The sequence below is a fragment of the Salmo salar genome, unplaced genomic scaffold, assembly GCF_965601325.2.
Source record: "Salmo salar unplaced genomic scaffold, fSalSal1 ptg000335l, whole genome shotgun sequence".
In the NCBI taxonomy this organism is placed as follows: Eukaryota; Metazoa; Chordata; class Actinopteri; order Salmoniformes; family Salmonidae; genus Salmo; species Salmo salar.
Window position 1 is genome coordinate 846,322 of NW_027675353.1, and position 14,480 is coordinate 860,801.

General features: G+C 42.3%; 1 long non-coding RNA gene across 1 annotated transcript in view; it reads right to left on the reverse strand.

The window, feature by feature from the left end:
* LOC145875753 (uncharacterized) overlaps positions 1–14,480 on the reverse strand; it is a 448,342-nt gene continuing 433,862 nt past the window's right edge. Inside the window, exons 2-3 of the long non-coding RNA XR_014391322.1 lie at positions 233–377; positions 1–110 (exon numbers count right to left, since the gene is read on the reverse strand). This is a non-coding gene — a long non-coding RNA (uncharacterized LOC145875753). The remainder of the gene's footprint in view (positions 111–232; positions 378–14,480) is intronic.

Genomic DNA, 14,480 nt, shown 5'->3' on the forward strand with positions numbered 1-14,480 from the left:
CTCAGCAGGTTCACTGCATCTGGCATCAATGTCCTCCATGAAGATGAGGTTGATGTTCTGGCCTCTCAGCCCCTCCTTCATCTCTCAGCAGGTTCACTGCATTTGACAAACTACAGAAGAAGTACATCATTATCTGCACTAAATACAATTTACTAAATTACCTAAATTAATCAAGACTGAAATAAAATACTGAAAAAGAAACTGAAAAAAACTCCCTATTACTGCATCCCACCTTTCACCCTTTTTCATGTTCAGGAAGTGAAGCGGGTGGTCATGCTGGCAGGAAACCCCAACACGCCTGTCTCCTACAATTTCCTTGTTTTGGGTTTGGACCTGATGGCATTGCCTGCTTGAAATCCATGGCAACCCTAAAATATCTATAATAATATAAAGTACAATACAAGTATTATGTACTGAAATGCTTCCTTGCAGGTTAACCTCTTGACAATGCAACAACAATAGAACAAGTCAGTAGCTAAGTTAATAAAAAGAGTACTACAATAGTAATAAACCCTTCATTCATCAGTACCCTGAACATAGCTGGGTGTTTCTGGGATAGAGGGTTGATATTAAAGTCAGTACTACAATAGTAATAAACCCTTCATTCATCAGTACCCTGAACATAGCTGGGTGTTTCTGGGATAGAGGGTTGATATTAAAGTCAGTACTACAATAGTAATAAACCCTTCATTCATCAGTATCCTGAACATAGCTGGGTGTTTCTGGGATAGAGGGTTGATATTAAAGTCAGTACTACAATAGTAATAAACCCTTCATTCATCAGTACCCTGAACATAGCTGGGTGTTTCTGGGATAGAGGGTTGATATTAAAGTCAGTACTACAATAGTAATAAACCCTTCATTCATCAGTATCCTGAACATAGCTGGGTGTTTCTGGGATAGAGGGTTGATATTAAAGTCAGTACTACAATAGTAATAAACCCTTCATTCATCAGTACCCTGAACATAGCTGAGTGTTTCTGGGATAGAGGGTTGATATTAAAGTCAGTACTACAATAGTAATAAACCCTTCATTCACCAGTATCCTGAACATAGCTGGGTGTTTCTGGGATAGAGGGTTGATATTAAAGTCAGTACTACAATAGTAATAAACCATTCATTCATCAGTACCCTGAACATAGCTGGGTGTTTCTGGGATAGAGGGTTGATATTAAAGTCAGTACTACAATAGTAATAAACCCTTCATTCATCAGTACCCTGAACATAGCTGGGTGTTTCTGGGATAGAGGGTTGATATTAAAGTCAGTACTACAATAGTAATTAACCCGTCATTCATCAGTACCCTGAACATAGCTGGGTGTTTCTGGGATAGAGGGTTGATATAAAAGTCTATATATTCAGCAATAAAAGTCTATATATTCAGCAATATAGTAATATTCTGAGACACAATCACTTCCTATTGGTCAGCTGCAGGGAACCGCCCACGTCTCTGAGACACAATCACTTCCTATTGGTCAGCCGCAGAGAACCGCCCACGTCTCTGAGACACAATCATTTACTATTGGTCAGCTGCAGGGAACCGCCCACGTCTCTGAGACACAATCACTTCCTATTGGTCAGCCGCAGGGAACCGCCCACGTCTCTGAGACACAATCATTTACTATTGGTCAGCCGAAGGGAACCGCCCACGTCTCTGAGACACAATCACTTCCTATTGGTCAGCCGCAGGGAACCGCCCACGTCTCTGAGACACAATCACTTACTATTGGTCAGCCGAAGGGAACCGCCCACGTCTCAGGAGATATGCATTTTAGGCAGTAAGTAAAACTGCCTAGGCCTTGGAGAATCTGTCCCAAAAAGACAGACCATCTGTTTATCTGTAATGTACTTATCCTCATACAGTTTATCTCCTGGATTCATCTTTGTGTTTTCCGGTTGTGTTGGACAATGGAACATAGTGTTTAACATGATCCTATTGTGTATTGGCTTCAAGAAGATATTCACTTCATCCATTACAACAGTCTGAGCCCCTTATCTGCTGGTTTAATCACTATATTTCTAGAGCTTGGTTTTTAACCATTTGTAAGGTTAAGCTGATAAAAAAAGGTCTGGTTCTGAATTGTGAAAAGGAAGTCACATCCCTACGTATCAGAGTCTGTATAGTTTCTGACTCCAACTGAGGTTCCAAATGTGAGGGGTTTGGAAATAGTATCTGAGGAAAATCTGTTTCATATTCACAATGATCTGATAACTTCAATCTTCTATGATAGACGTGTAGATCCCCTCCGGAGCTCCTCCCAGTCCACCTGTTTAGGAGTTGGTATGAAAGTCAGTCCACCTGTTTAGGAGTTGGTATGAAAGTCAGTCCACCTGTTTAGGAGTTGGTATGAAAGTCAGTCCACCTGTTTAGGAGTTGGTATGAAAGTCAGTCCACCTGTTTAGGAGTTGGTATGAAAGTAAGTCCTCTTTCTAGAACCTCACTCTCGGCTTGGTTGAGCCCAATGGGACATTGCTGGTCAAGACCTGAAATGGGTTGTGAAGTAGTATGGACATATTGATGGAACAAGGTCACTAAACTGGTGGATAGACAGGGTAGATCCAAGAGCCTCTGCTGTCATCTAGAGGGGGTTTCTCTGTACTGCTTGACACATGGAGACTCAATGGAGGCCCAGTGCAAGTGCTCAAAGTAAGGTCCAGACAATTGTTTGTCAGGCTGGGATCTATAAAGCAGTATGTTCTTCAATTAGATGCCAACTAATATTCATACAGGGACAATAGGTGGGACAGGAGGAAGAATGGTGGTCCTGATTCATACAGGGACAATAGGTGGGGCAGGAGGAAGAATGGTGGTCCTGATTCATACAGGGACAATAGGTGGACAGGAGGAAGAATGGTGGTCCTGATTCATACAGGGACAATAGGTGGACAGGAGGAAGAATGGTGGTCCTGATTCATACAGGGACAATAGGTGGACAGGAGGAAGAATGGTGGTCCTGATTCATACAGGGACAATAGGTGGACAGGAGGAAGAATGGTGTTCCTGATTCATACAGGGACAATAGGTGGACAGGAGGAAGAATGGTGGTCCTGATTCATACAGGGACAATAGGTGGACAGGAGGAAGAATGGTGTTCCTGATTCATACAGGGACAATAGGTGGGCAGGAGGAAGAATGGTGTTCCTGATTCATACAGGGACAATAGGTGGACAGGAGGAAGAATGGTGTTCCTGATTCATACAGGGACAATAGGTGGACAGGAGGAAGAATGGTGGTCCTGATTCATACAGGGACAATAGGTGGACAGGAGGAAGAATGGTGTTCCTGATTCATACAGGGACAATAGGTGGGCAGGAGGAAGAATGGTGGTCCTTATTCATACAGGGACAATAGGTGGACAGGAGGAAGAATGGTGGTCCTGATTCATACATGGACAATAGGTGGACAGGAGGAAGAATGGTGGTCCTGATTCATACAGGGACAATAGGTGGGCAGGAGGAAGAATGGTGTTCCTGATTCATACAGGGACAATAGGTGGACAGGAGGAAGAATGGTGGTCCTGATTCATACAGGGACAATAGGTGGGCAGGAGGAAGAATGGTGGTCCTGATTCATACAGGGACAATAGGTGGACAGGAGGAAGAATGGTGGTCCTGATTCATACAGGGACAATAGGTGGACAGGAGGAAGAATGGTGTTCCTGATTTCCACAATTCCTATTTTTTCTTTAGAGCTTCAGATTGAGATTGTTGTTATTCTCCAATATGTTTTTCTTCAGTGTTGCACTCTGGGTTCTCCAAGGGGAATACTCCCCCTGTTCTCCTCTTGACAGTTGTAGCTCCATGCTTTTGCTGTGAATTGTCCACTGTTGGTATCAATTTATTTGGTCCCAAAAATACAAGTTTTAGCTGAATCCCCAGTTAGAATCCATGTGGGTCATTTAAACGTTTCTAAAACGATTAAAAGTACATTTAAAAAAATGTGTTCCTGACATTTCACCACAATAGGCAATGGATAAAAAGTATCCAAACAAAGCATAATGATGAATCAAAAGCGATGAGCAGCAGCAGCATCATCAAACCCGCGAGGCTGCCGGCAAGCCCAACAGTGATGATGCTGCCGAGCTCCAGTTAGCTCCGTGTCCAGAGTCTACCCACCCTTCCACAAGCCCAACAGCGATGATGCTGCCGAGCTCCAGTTAGCTCCGTGTCCAGAGTCTACCCAGCCTTCCACAAGCCCAACACCGATGATGCTGCCGAGCTCCAGTTAGCTCCGTGTCCAGAGTCTACCCACCCTTCCACAAGCGCTGTCAGCATAATGTCTCCACAGCCCCCTCCACCCCCGACTGTTCCTGAATATCTAGGAACAGAGGAACCAGCCCAGATTAGACTAGAATCCTACCGTAGACACAGGTTTTCTGTCCACAAACCTTCATTTAATAACAACTGGTTCATATGAAGAGAGTGTCTGGAATACTTGGTTACTGAAGATGTGGCATTGCTGGAAGTTCTGTGTGGGGTCCATCTATTGTTCAACCCCATTAAAATGACCATAAAGTCTATATACAACCTTTAAGTTAACACCTCACAGATCTGTTCATGGCAAAGCAGTTCAATGAATGATACTAATTGATTCTTAAAGAATATAACTTATAAATCATCTCAAGGAGTCACCTGTGACAGTATTCATAAAGAGTAGGAGAGCTGATCTAGGATCAGTTTAGCCTTTTAGATCATAATGAATCAGATTACACGGAGAGGAGGGACCTGATCCCAGATCATAATGAATCAGATTACATGGAGAGGGGGTACCTGATCCTAGATCATAATGAATCAGATTACATGGAGAGGAGGGACCTGATCCTATATCATAATGAATCAGATTACATGGAGAGGAGGACCTGATCCTAGATCATAATGAATCAGATTACATGGAGAGGAGGGACCTGATCCTATATCATAATGAATCAGATTACATGGAGAGGAGGACCTGATCCTAGATCATAATGAATCAGATTACATGGAGAGGAGGGACCTGATCCTATATCATAATGAATCAGATTACATGGAGAGGAGGACCTGATCCTAGATCATAATGAATCAGATTACATGGAGAGGAGGGACGTGATCCTATATCATAATGAATCAGATTACATGGAGAGGAGGACCTGATCCTAGATCATAATGAATCAGATTACATGGAGAGGGGGACCTGATCCTAGATCATAATGAATCAGATTACATGGAGAGGAGGGACCTGATCCTAGATCATAATGAATCAGATTACATGGAGAGGGGGACCTGATCCTAGATCATAATGAATCAGATTACATGGAGAGGAGGGACCTCATCCTAGATCATAATGAATCAGATTACATGGAGAGGGGGGACCTGATCCTAGATCATAATGAATCAGATTACATGGAGAGGGGGGACCTGATCCTAGATCATAATGAATCAGATTACATGGAGAGGGGGGACCTGATCCTAGATCATAATGAATCAGATTACATGGAGAGGAGGGACCTGATCCTAGATCATAATGAATCAGATTACATGGAGAGGGGGGACCTGATCCTAGATCATAATGAATCAGATTACATGGAGAGGAGGACCTGATCCTAGATCATAATGAATCAGATTACATGGAGAGGGGGGACCTGATCCTAGATCATAATGAATCAGATTACATGGAGAGGGGGGACCTGATCCTAGATCATAATGAATCAGATTACATGGAGAGGAGGACCTGATCCTAGATCATAATGAATCAGATTACATGGAGAGGAGGACCTGATCCTAGATCACAATGAATCAGATTACATGGAGAGGAGGGACCTGATCCTAGATCACAATGAATCAGATTACATAGACAGGGGGACCTGATCCTGATTCAGCACTCCTCCTTTGAGACACTGCCTTTATGAATAAGGAATGCTGTTGTAAAGTGTAGTTACAGCAGGTGTTTACTGCCATCTAGTGGAAGATTCCAATAAAACACTTTATTATCAGGGTGGGGAGACGGCTGAGTGCAGTATCCATGGTGAGATGACAAAAGAGGAAAACACACTATATGGAGAGAAGTACAAATAAAGTATTTCTGAACAATAAAGGACAGAGTAAGATAATGAATACCTGGAATTACATATTATTACTAGTAAGTAGATCTCTTCTGTCATCATTATTTAACCATACACCAGTGACGTGCGAATTGACGTGTTTCCTCATATGAAAATGAAAGTAACTGTGGTTACAAAATGTAGCGCACATTTCTCTGCAACATCAGAAGCAGGATAAATGTGTTGATTTGAAGGACAGACGGACAGACTCTGGTAAGTCTTGGCTACATATAACTATTATAAAGTTAGGTCGTAGTCAGACATTCAATAGACAGAGTAACCTTGAGATATGATTCTTTATCATGCTGACCAACCTGGGCCCGGTTTCTGCGATAGAATTTAGACTTAACGCTGGAAACGCATAAGAAGTGGTAAACGATAATTAACAAAATACAGTGTTGAGTAAACGCTATTTTACAAATAAAAAGGTGTGTAAGTGCGTTTACGTGTGTTTACCCTCCACCACATCCCCGTTGAGGTGGTGTGCAGCGTAGAGTGCATAGTCATTCAGTCTCTATGGGCCAGATGGTGAGGGCCACAGCATAGTCCTTTAGTCTCTATGGGCCAGATGGTGGGGGCCACAGCATAGTCCTTTAGTCTCTATGGGCCAGATGAACAGATGGTGAGGGCCACAGCATAGTCCTTCAGTCTCTATGGGCCAGATGGTGGGGGCCACAGCATAGTCCTTTAGTCTCTATGGGGAAAGAAACTGTTCAGATGGGGTCTATAACATCCAATCACATACTCCTCAAGATGAGGCTCATGATTTATAAGTTATATACCTTTTAATCTTTACATATATTGTCTTTATTTAAACCAAGGTAGTTTGAGTTAGTAGCGATGAAGTAGCAACTGTCAGCTGCTGTAAACCTGTGACAGTCTTCATAAGAGAGCTGATCTCAGATCAGTTTAGCTTATTATATCATATTGATACTGCTGTAAACCTGTGACAGTCTTCATAAGAGAGCTGATCTCAGATCAGTTTAGCTGTTTATATCATATTGATACTCCTGTAAAGTCAGGTTACAGCAGGTGTTTACTGCCATCTAGTGGAATATGTTTTATTTTTATTTCACTTTTATTTAACTAGGTAAGTCAGAACAAATTCTTATTAACAATGACGGCCTACCCCGGCCAAACCTTGACGACGCTGGGCCAATTGTGCGCTGGAACTCCCAGTCATGCAGCCTGGACTCTAACCAGGTACTGCAGTGACGCAAGAGGCGGGACTCTGCACCATTCGGGAGGCGGCTGAGCTGAAACAGAAAGTAAATATGTTATTTTGTTCAGGATCCATTTTGAGACGACAGAGCAGAAAACACTATATGGAGACTATTGAAAAATAAAGTAAGTATTTCTGAACAACAATACATTCTAAAGGACAGAGTATGTGAATGAATACCTGGAATGAGATATTACTAGTTAGTAGAACTGCTACTTGAGCTGAGTTGCTGACAGACAGCAGTTTTCAAAGTGGAAACTAATCAGTAGGTCTACATGTTATCAGTAAAACGTCTGGTAAAGATGGTGGAGGAGCTTTTACATTATATGGTTTTATGTTTATCTCAGGGTTTCTCAATCCTTTTGTTCTGACCAGCACTTACACACCTGATTCAACTAATCATCAAATATTTAAGACAGTTTAATATTTGAAGCCAACAAATGAACATTCTCAAATTAAAACCTTTTGGGTTTGTAGGCCTGTAAACAATTATTAAAGTCCTACAGTAACTCACATTTTGGAGGAAAAAACACAGCTAAACTTGGTTACGAGTAAATTATATGTTTAGCTAAAATAATGTAAGAGAGATGTCTTGAAGAAACGCGTCTGGGTTTAGAACTCTGCGTCTCAGTGCCCTGCGACAGTGGGAAGTTCGTTTTGCATGGCCCGGTGCTACAGGTGAGTGGAGTTTTATTTTAAGGAACAATGGAATGGTCTAAAATGCGTAAACTCTGCGCACCCGGGGAGCCGGGCAATGCAAAACGAATTCACCCAGTGGCCGTTACTTTATTTCCTTATATGAAATTGAAAGTAACTTTGTAGCCCACACAGTTACAAAATGTCTGTTGAAACTGTGGCTCATATGTCTCTAGAACGTTAGAACAGTGGTGGAAAAAGTTCTCAATTCTCATACTTGAGTAAAAGTAAAGATACCTTCATAGAAAATGACTCAAGTAAAAGTGAAAGTCACCCAGTAAAATACTTCTTCAGTAAAAGTCTAAAAGTTTTTGGTTTTACATTTAATTAAGTGTCAAAAGTAAAAGTAAAGTAGCAATAATTTCCTTTTATTAAGCAAACCAGACAGCACAATTTTCTTGTTATTTTAATTTACAGATAGCCAGGTTCACACTCCAACACTCAGACATCATTTAAAAATGAAGCATGTGTTTAGTGAGTCTGCCAGATTAGAGGCAGTAGGGACGACCAGGGTTGTTCTCTTGACAAGTCTGCAAATAGGACAATTTTCTGTCCTGCTAAGCATTCAAAATGTGACGAGTGCTTTTGGGTGTCAGGGAAAATGTATGGAGTAAAAAGTACATCATTTTCTTTATGAATGTAGTGAAGTAAAGGTAAAAGTTGTTAAAAATATAGATAGTAAAGTAAAGGACAGACACCCCAAAAAACTACTTAAGTAGTACTTTAAAGTATTTTTACTGAAGTACTTTACACCACTGCATTAGAAGACAGATAAATGTGATGATTTGAAGGAAAGACGAGCAGATTCTGGTAGGTAGGCTACAAACTATTATAAAGTTAGGTCGTCGTCGTCGTCAGACATTCAACAGTCACAGTAGGTTTGAGCTACAGTATGATCACTAATCATGCCGACAAACCTGATGGTCTCGGTTGGAAATGTTGTGAAAAAGTATCTGGCCTCGGCTATAAATATCTGGCATTACTCATCTCATATGTATATACTGTATTCTATACTGTTCTACTGTATCTTAGTCTATGTATTACTCATCTCATATGTATATACTGTATTCTATCCTATTCTACTGTATCTGTCTATGTATTACTCATCTCATATGTATATACTGTATTCTATCCTATTCTACTGTATCTGTCTATGTATTACTCATCTCATATGTATATACTGTATTCTATCCTATTCTACTGTATCTTAGTCTATGTATTACTCATCTCATATGTATATACTGTATTCTATACTATTCTACTGTATCTGTCTATGTATTACTCATCTAATATGTATATACTGTATTCTATCCTATTCTACTGTATCTTAGTCTATGTATTACTCATCTCATATGTATATACTGTATTCTATCCTATTCTACTGTATCTGTCTATGTATTACTCATCTCATATGTATATACTGTATTCTATTCTACTGTATCTGTCTATGCAGCGTTGACATTGCTCATCCATATATTTATATATTCTTATTCTTATTCCATTACTTAGATTTGTGTGTATTAGGTATTTGCTGTGAAATTGTTAGATATTACTGCAAATCAAATCAAATTTTTATATAGCCCTTCGTACATCAGCTGATATTCTCAAAGTGCTGTACAGAAACCCAGCCTAAAACCCCAAACAGCAAGCAAAGCATGTGAAAGAAGCACGGTGGCTAGGAAAAACTCCCTAGGAAAAACTCCCTAGAAAGGCCAAAAACCTAGGAAGAAACCTAGAGAGGAACCAGGCTATGAGGGGTGGCCAGTCCTCTTCTGGCTGTGCAGGGTGGATATTAAAACAGAACATGGTCAAAATGTTAAAATGTTAAAATGTTCATAAATGACCAGCATGGTCAAATAATAATAATCATAGTAGTTGTCGAGGGTGCAACAAGCACGTCCGGTGAACAGGTCAGGGTTCCATAGCCGCAGGCAGAACAGTTGAAACTGGAGCAGCAGCACGGCCAGGTGGACTGGGGACAGCAAGGAGTCATCATACCAGGTAGTCCTGAGGCATGGTCCTAGGGCTCAGGTCCTCCGAGAGAAAGACAGAAAGAGAGAAAGAGAGAATTAGAGAGAGCATATTTAAATACACACAGGACACCGGATAAGACAAGAGAAATACTCCAGATGTAACAGACTGACCCTAGCCCCCCGACACATAAACTACTGCAGCATAAATACTGGAGGCTGAGACAGGAGGGATCAGAAGACACTGTGGCCCCATCCGATGATACCCCCGGACAGGGCCAAACAGGCAGGATATAACCCCACCCACTTTGCCAAAGCACAGCCCCCACACCACTAGAGGGATGTCTCCAACCACCAACTTACCGTCCTAAGACAAGGCCGAGTATAGCCCACAACGATCTCCGCCATGGCACAACCCAAGGGGGGGGGGGGGGGGCGCCAACCCAGACAGGAAGACCACGTCAGTGACTCAACCCACTCAAGTGACGCACCCCTCCCATGGACGGCATGGAAGAACACCAGTAGGCCAGTGACTCAGCCTCTGTAAAAGGGTTAGAGGCAGAGAATCCCAGTGGAAAGAGGGGAACCGGCAAGGCAGAGACAGCAAGGGCGGTTCGTTGCTCCAGCCTTTCCGTTCACCTTCACACTCCTGGGCCAGACTATACTTAATCATAGGACCTACTGAAGAGATAAGTCTTCAGTAAAGACTTAAAGGTTGAGACTGAGTCTGCGTCTCTCACATTGGTAGGCAGACCATTCCATAAAAATGGAGCTCTATAGGAGAAAGCCCTACCTCCAGCCGTTTGCTTAGAAATTCTAGGGACAATTAGGAGGCCTGCGTCTTGTGACCGTAGCGTACGTGTAGGTATGTACGGCAGGACCAAATCGGAAAGATAGGTAGGAGCAAGCCCATGTAATGCTTTGTAGGTTAGCAGTAAAACCTTGAAATCAGCCCTTGCCTTAACAGGAAGCCAGTGTAGGGAGGCTAACACTGGAGTAATATGATCAAATTTTTTGGTTCTAGTCAGGATTCTAGCAGCCGTATTTAGCACTAACTGAAGTTTATTTAGTGCTTTATCCGGGTAGCCGGAAAGTAGAGCATTGCAGTAGTCCAGCCTAGAAGTAACAAAAGCATGGATTAATTTTTCTGCGTCATTTTTGGACAGAAAATTTCTGATTTTTGCAATGTTACGTAGATGGAAAAAAGCTGTCCTTGAAACAGTCTTGATATGTTCTTCAAAAGAGAGATCAGGGTCCAGAGTAACGCCGAGGTCCTTCACAGTTTTATTTGAGACGACTGTACAACCATCCAGATTAATTGTCAGATTCAACAGAAGATCTCTTTGTTTCTTGGGACCTAGAACAAGCATCTCTGTTTTGTCCGAGTTTAAAAGTAGAAAGTTTGCAGCCATCCACTTCTTTATGTCTGAAACACAGGCTTCTAGCGAGGGCAATTTTGGGGCTTCACCATGTTTCATTGAAATGTACAGCTGTGTGTCGTCTGCATAGCAGTGAAATTTAACATTATGTTTTCGAATGACATCCCCAAGAGGTAAAATATATAGTGAAAACAATAGTGGTCCTAAAACGGAACCTTGAGGAACACCGAAATTTACAATTGATTTGTCAGAGGACAAACCATTCACAGAGACAAACTGATATCTTTCCGACAGATAAGATCTAAACCAGGCCAGAACTTGTCCATGTAGACCAATTTGGGTTTCCAATCTCTCCAAAAGAATGTGGTGATCGATGGTATCAAAAGCGGCACTAAGATCTAGGAGCACGAGGACAGATGCAGAGCCTCGGTCTGACGTCATTAAAAGGTCATTTACCACCTTCACAAGTGCAGTCTCAGTGCTATGATGGGGTCTAAAACCAGACTGAAGCGTTTCGTATACATTGTTTGTCTTCAGGAAGGCAGTCAGTTGCTGTGCAACAGCTTTTTCTAAAATTTTGGAGAGGAATGGAAGATTCGATATAGGCCGATAGTTTTTTATAATTTCTGGATCAAGATTCGGCTTTTTCAAGAGAGGCTTTATTACTGCCACTTTTAGTGAGCTTGGTACACATCCGGTGGATAGAGAGCCGTTTATTATGTTCAACATAGGAGGGCCAAGCACAGGAAGCAGCTCTTTCAGTAGTTTAGTTGGAATAGGGTCCAGTATGCAGCTTGAGGGTTTGGAGGCCATGATTATTTTCATCATTGCGTCAAGAGATATAGTACTAATATATAGTACTATATATAGTACTAAGGACAATGGAGCTTTTGAGGAATACCCAGATTTAAAGAGGAGTCTGTAATTTGCTTTCTAATGATCATGATCTTTTCCTCAAAGAAGTTCATAAATGTATTACTGCTGAAGTGAAAGCCATCCTCCATTTGCGAAGGCTGCTTTTTAGTTAGCTTTGCGACAGTATCAAAAAGAAATTTCGGATTGTTCTTATTTTCCTCAATTAAGTTGGAAAAATAGGATGATCGAGCAGCAGTAAGGGCTCTTCGATACTGCACGGTACTGTCTTTCCAAGCTAGTCGGAAGACTTCCAGTTTGGTGTGGCGCCATTTCCGTTCCAATTTTCTGGAAGCTTGCTTCAGAGCTCGTGTATTTTCTGTATACCAGGGAGCTAGTTTCTTATGACAGATGTTTTTAGTTTTTAGGGGTGCAACTGCATCTAGGGTATTGCGCAAGGTTAAATTGAGTTCCTCGGTTAGGTGGTTAACTGATTTTTGTCCTCTGACGTCCTTGGGTAGGCAGAGGCAGTCTGGAAGGGCATCAAGGAATCTTTGGGTTGTCTGAGAATTTATAGCACGACTTTTAATGCTCCTTGGTTGGGGTCTGAGCAGATTATTTGTTGCAATTGCAAACGTAATAAAATGGTGGTCCGATAGTCCAGGATTATGAGGAAAAACATTTAGATCCACAACATTTATTCCATGGGACAAAACTAGGTCCAGAGTATGACTGTGGCAGTGAGTAGGTCCAGAGACATGTTGGACAAAACCCACTGAGTCGATGATGGCTCCGAAAGCCTTTTGGAGTGGGTCTGTGGACTTTTCCATATGAATGTTAAAGTCACCAAAAATTAGAATATTATCTGCTATGACTACAAGATCCGATAGGAATTCAGGGAACTCAGTGAGGAACACTGCATATGGCCCAGGAGGCCTATAAACAGTAGCTATAAAAAGTGAGTGAGTAGGCTGCATAGATTTCATGACTAGAAGCTCAAAAGACGAAAACGTCATTGTTGTTTTTTTTTTTGTAAATTGAAATTTGCTATCGTAAATGTTAGCAACACCTCCGCCTTTGCCGGATGCACGGGGGGTATGGTCACTAATGTAACCTGGGGGTGAGGCCTCATTTAACACAGTAAATTCATCAGGCTTAAGCCATGTTTCAGTCAGGCCAATCACATCAAGATTATTATCAGTGATTAGTTCATTGACTATAACTGCCTTGGAAGTGAGGGATCTAACATTAAGTAACCCAATTTTGAGATGTGAGGTATCACAATCTCTTTCAATAATGGCAGGAATGGAGGAGGTCTTTATACTAGTGAGATTGCTAAAGCGAACACCGCCATTTTTAATTTTGCCCAACCTAGATCGAGGCACAGACACGGTCTCAATAGGGGAAGCTGAGCTGACTACACTGACTGTGCTAGTGGCAGACTCCACTAAGCTGGCAGGCTGGCTAACAGCCTGCTGCCTGGCCTGCACCCTATTTCATTGTGGAGCTAGAGGAGTTAGAGCCCTGTCTATGTTCGTAGATAAGATGAGAGCACCCCTCCAGCTAGGATGGAGTCCGTCACTCCTCAACAGGCCAGGCTTGGTCCTGTTTGTGGGTGAGTCCCAGAAAGAGGGCCAATTATCTACAAATTCTATCTTTTGGGAGGGGCAGAAAACAGTTTTCAACCAGCGATTGAGTTGTGAGACTCTGCTGTAGAGCTCATCACTCCCCCTAACTGGGAGGGGGCCAGAGACAATTAATCGATGCCGACACATCTTTCTAGCTGATTTACACGCTGAAGCTATGTTGCGCTTGGTGACCTCTGACTGTTTCATCCTAACATCGTTGGTGCCGACGTGGATAACAATATCTCTATACTCTCTACACTCGCCAGTTTTAGCTTTAGCCAGCACCGTCTTTAGATTAGCCTTAACGTCGGTAGCCCTGCCCCCTGGTAAACAGTGTATGATCGCTGGATGATTAGTTTTAAGTCTAATACTGCGGGTAATGGAGTCGCCAATGACTAGGGTTTTCAATTTGTCAGAGCTAATGGTGGGAGCCGTCGGCGTCTCAGACCCCACAACGGGAGGAGTAGAGACCAGAGAAGTCTCGGCCTCCGACTCCGACTCGCTTAATGGGGAGAACCGGTTGAAAGTTTCTGTCGGCTGAATAAGCGACACCGGTTGAGCATTCCTACAGCGTTTCCCTCCAGAAGCCATGAGAAAGATGTCCGGCTGCGGGGACCGTGCGAGGGGGTTTATACTAACGTTACCATCTGTACTTA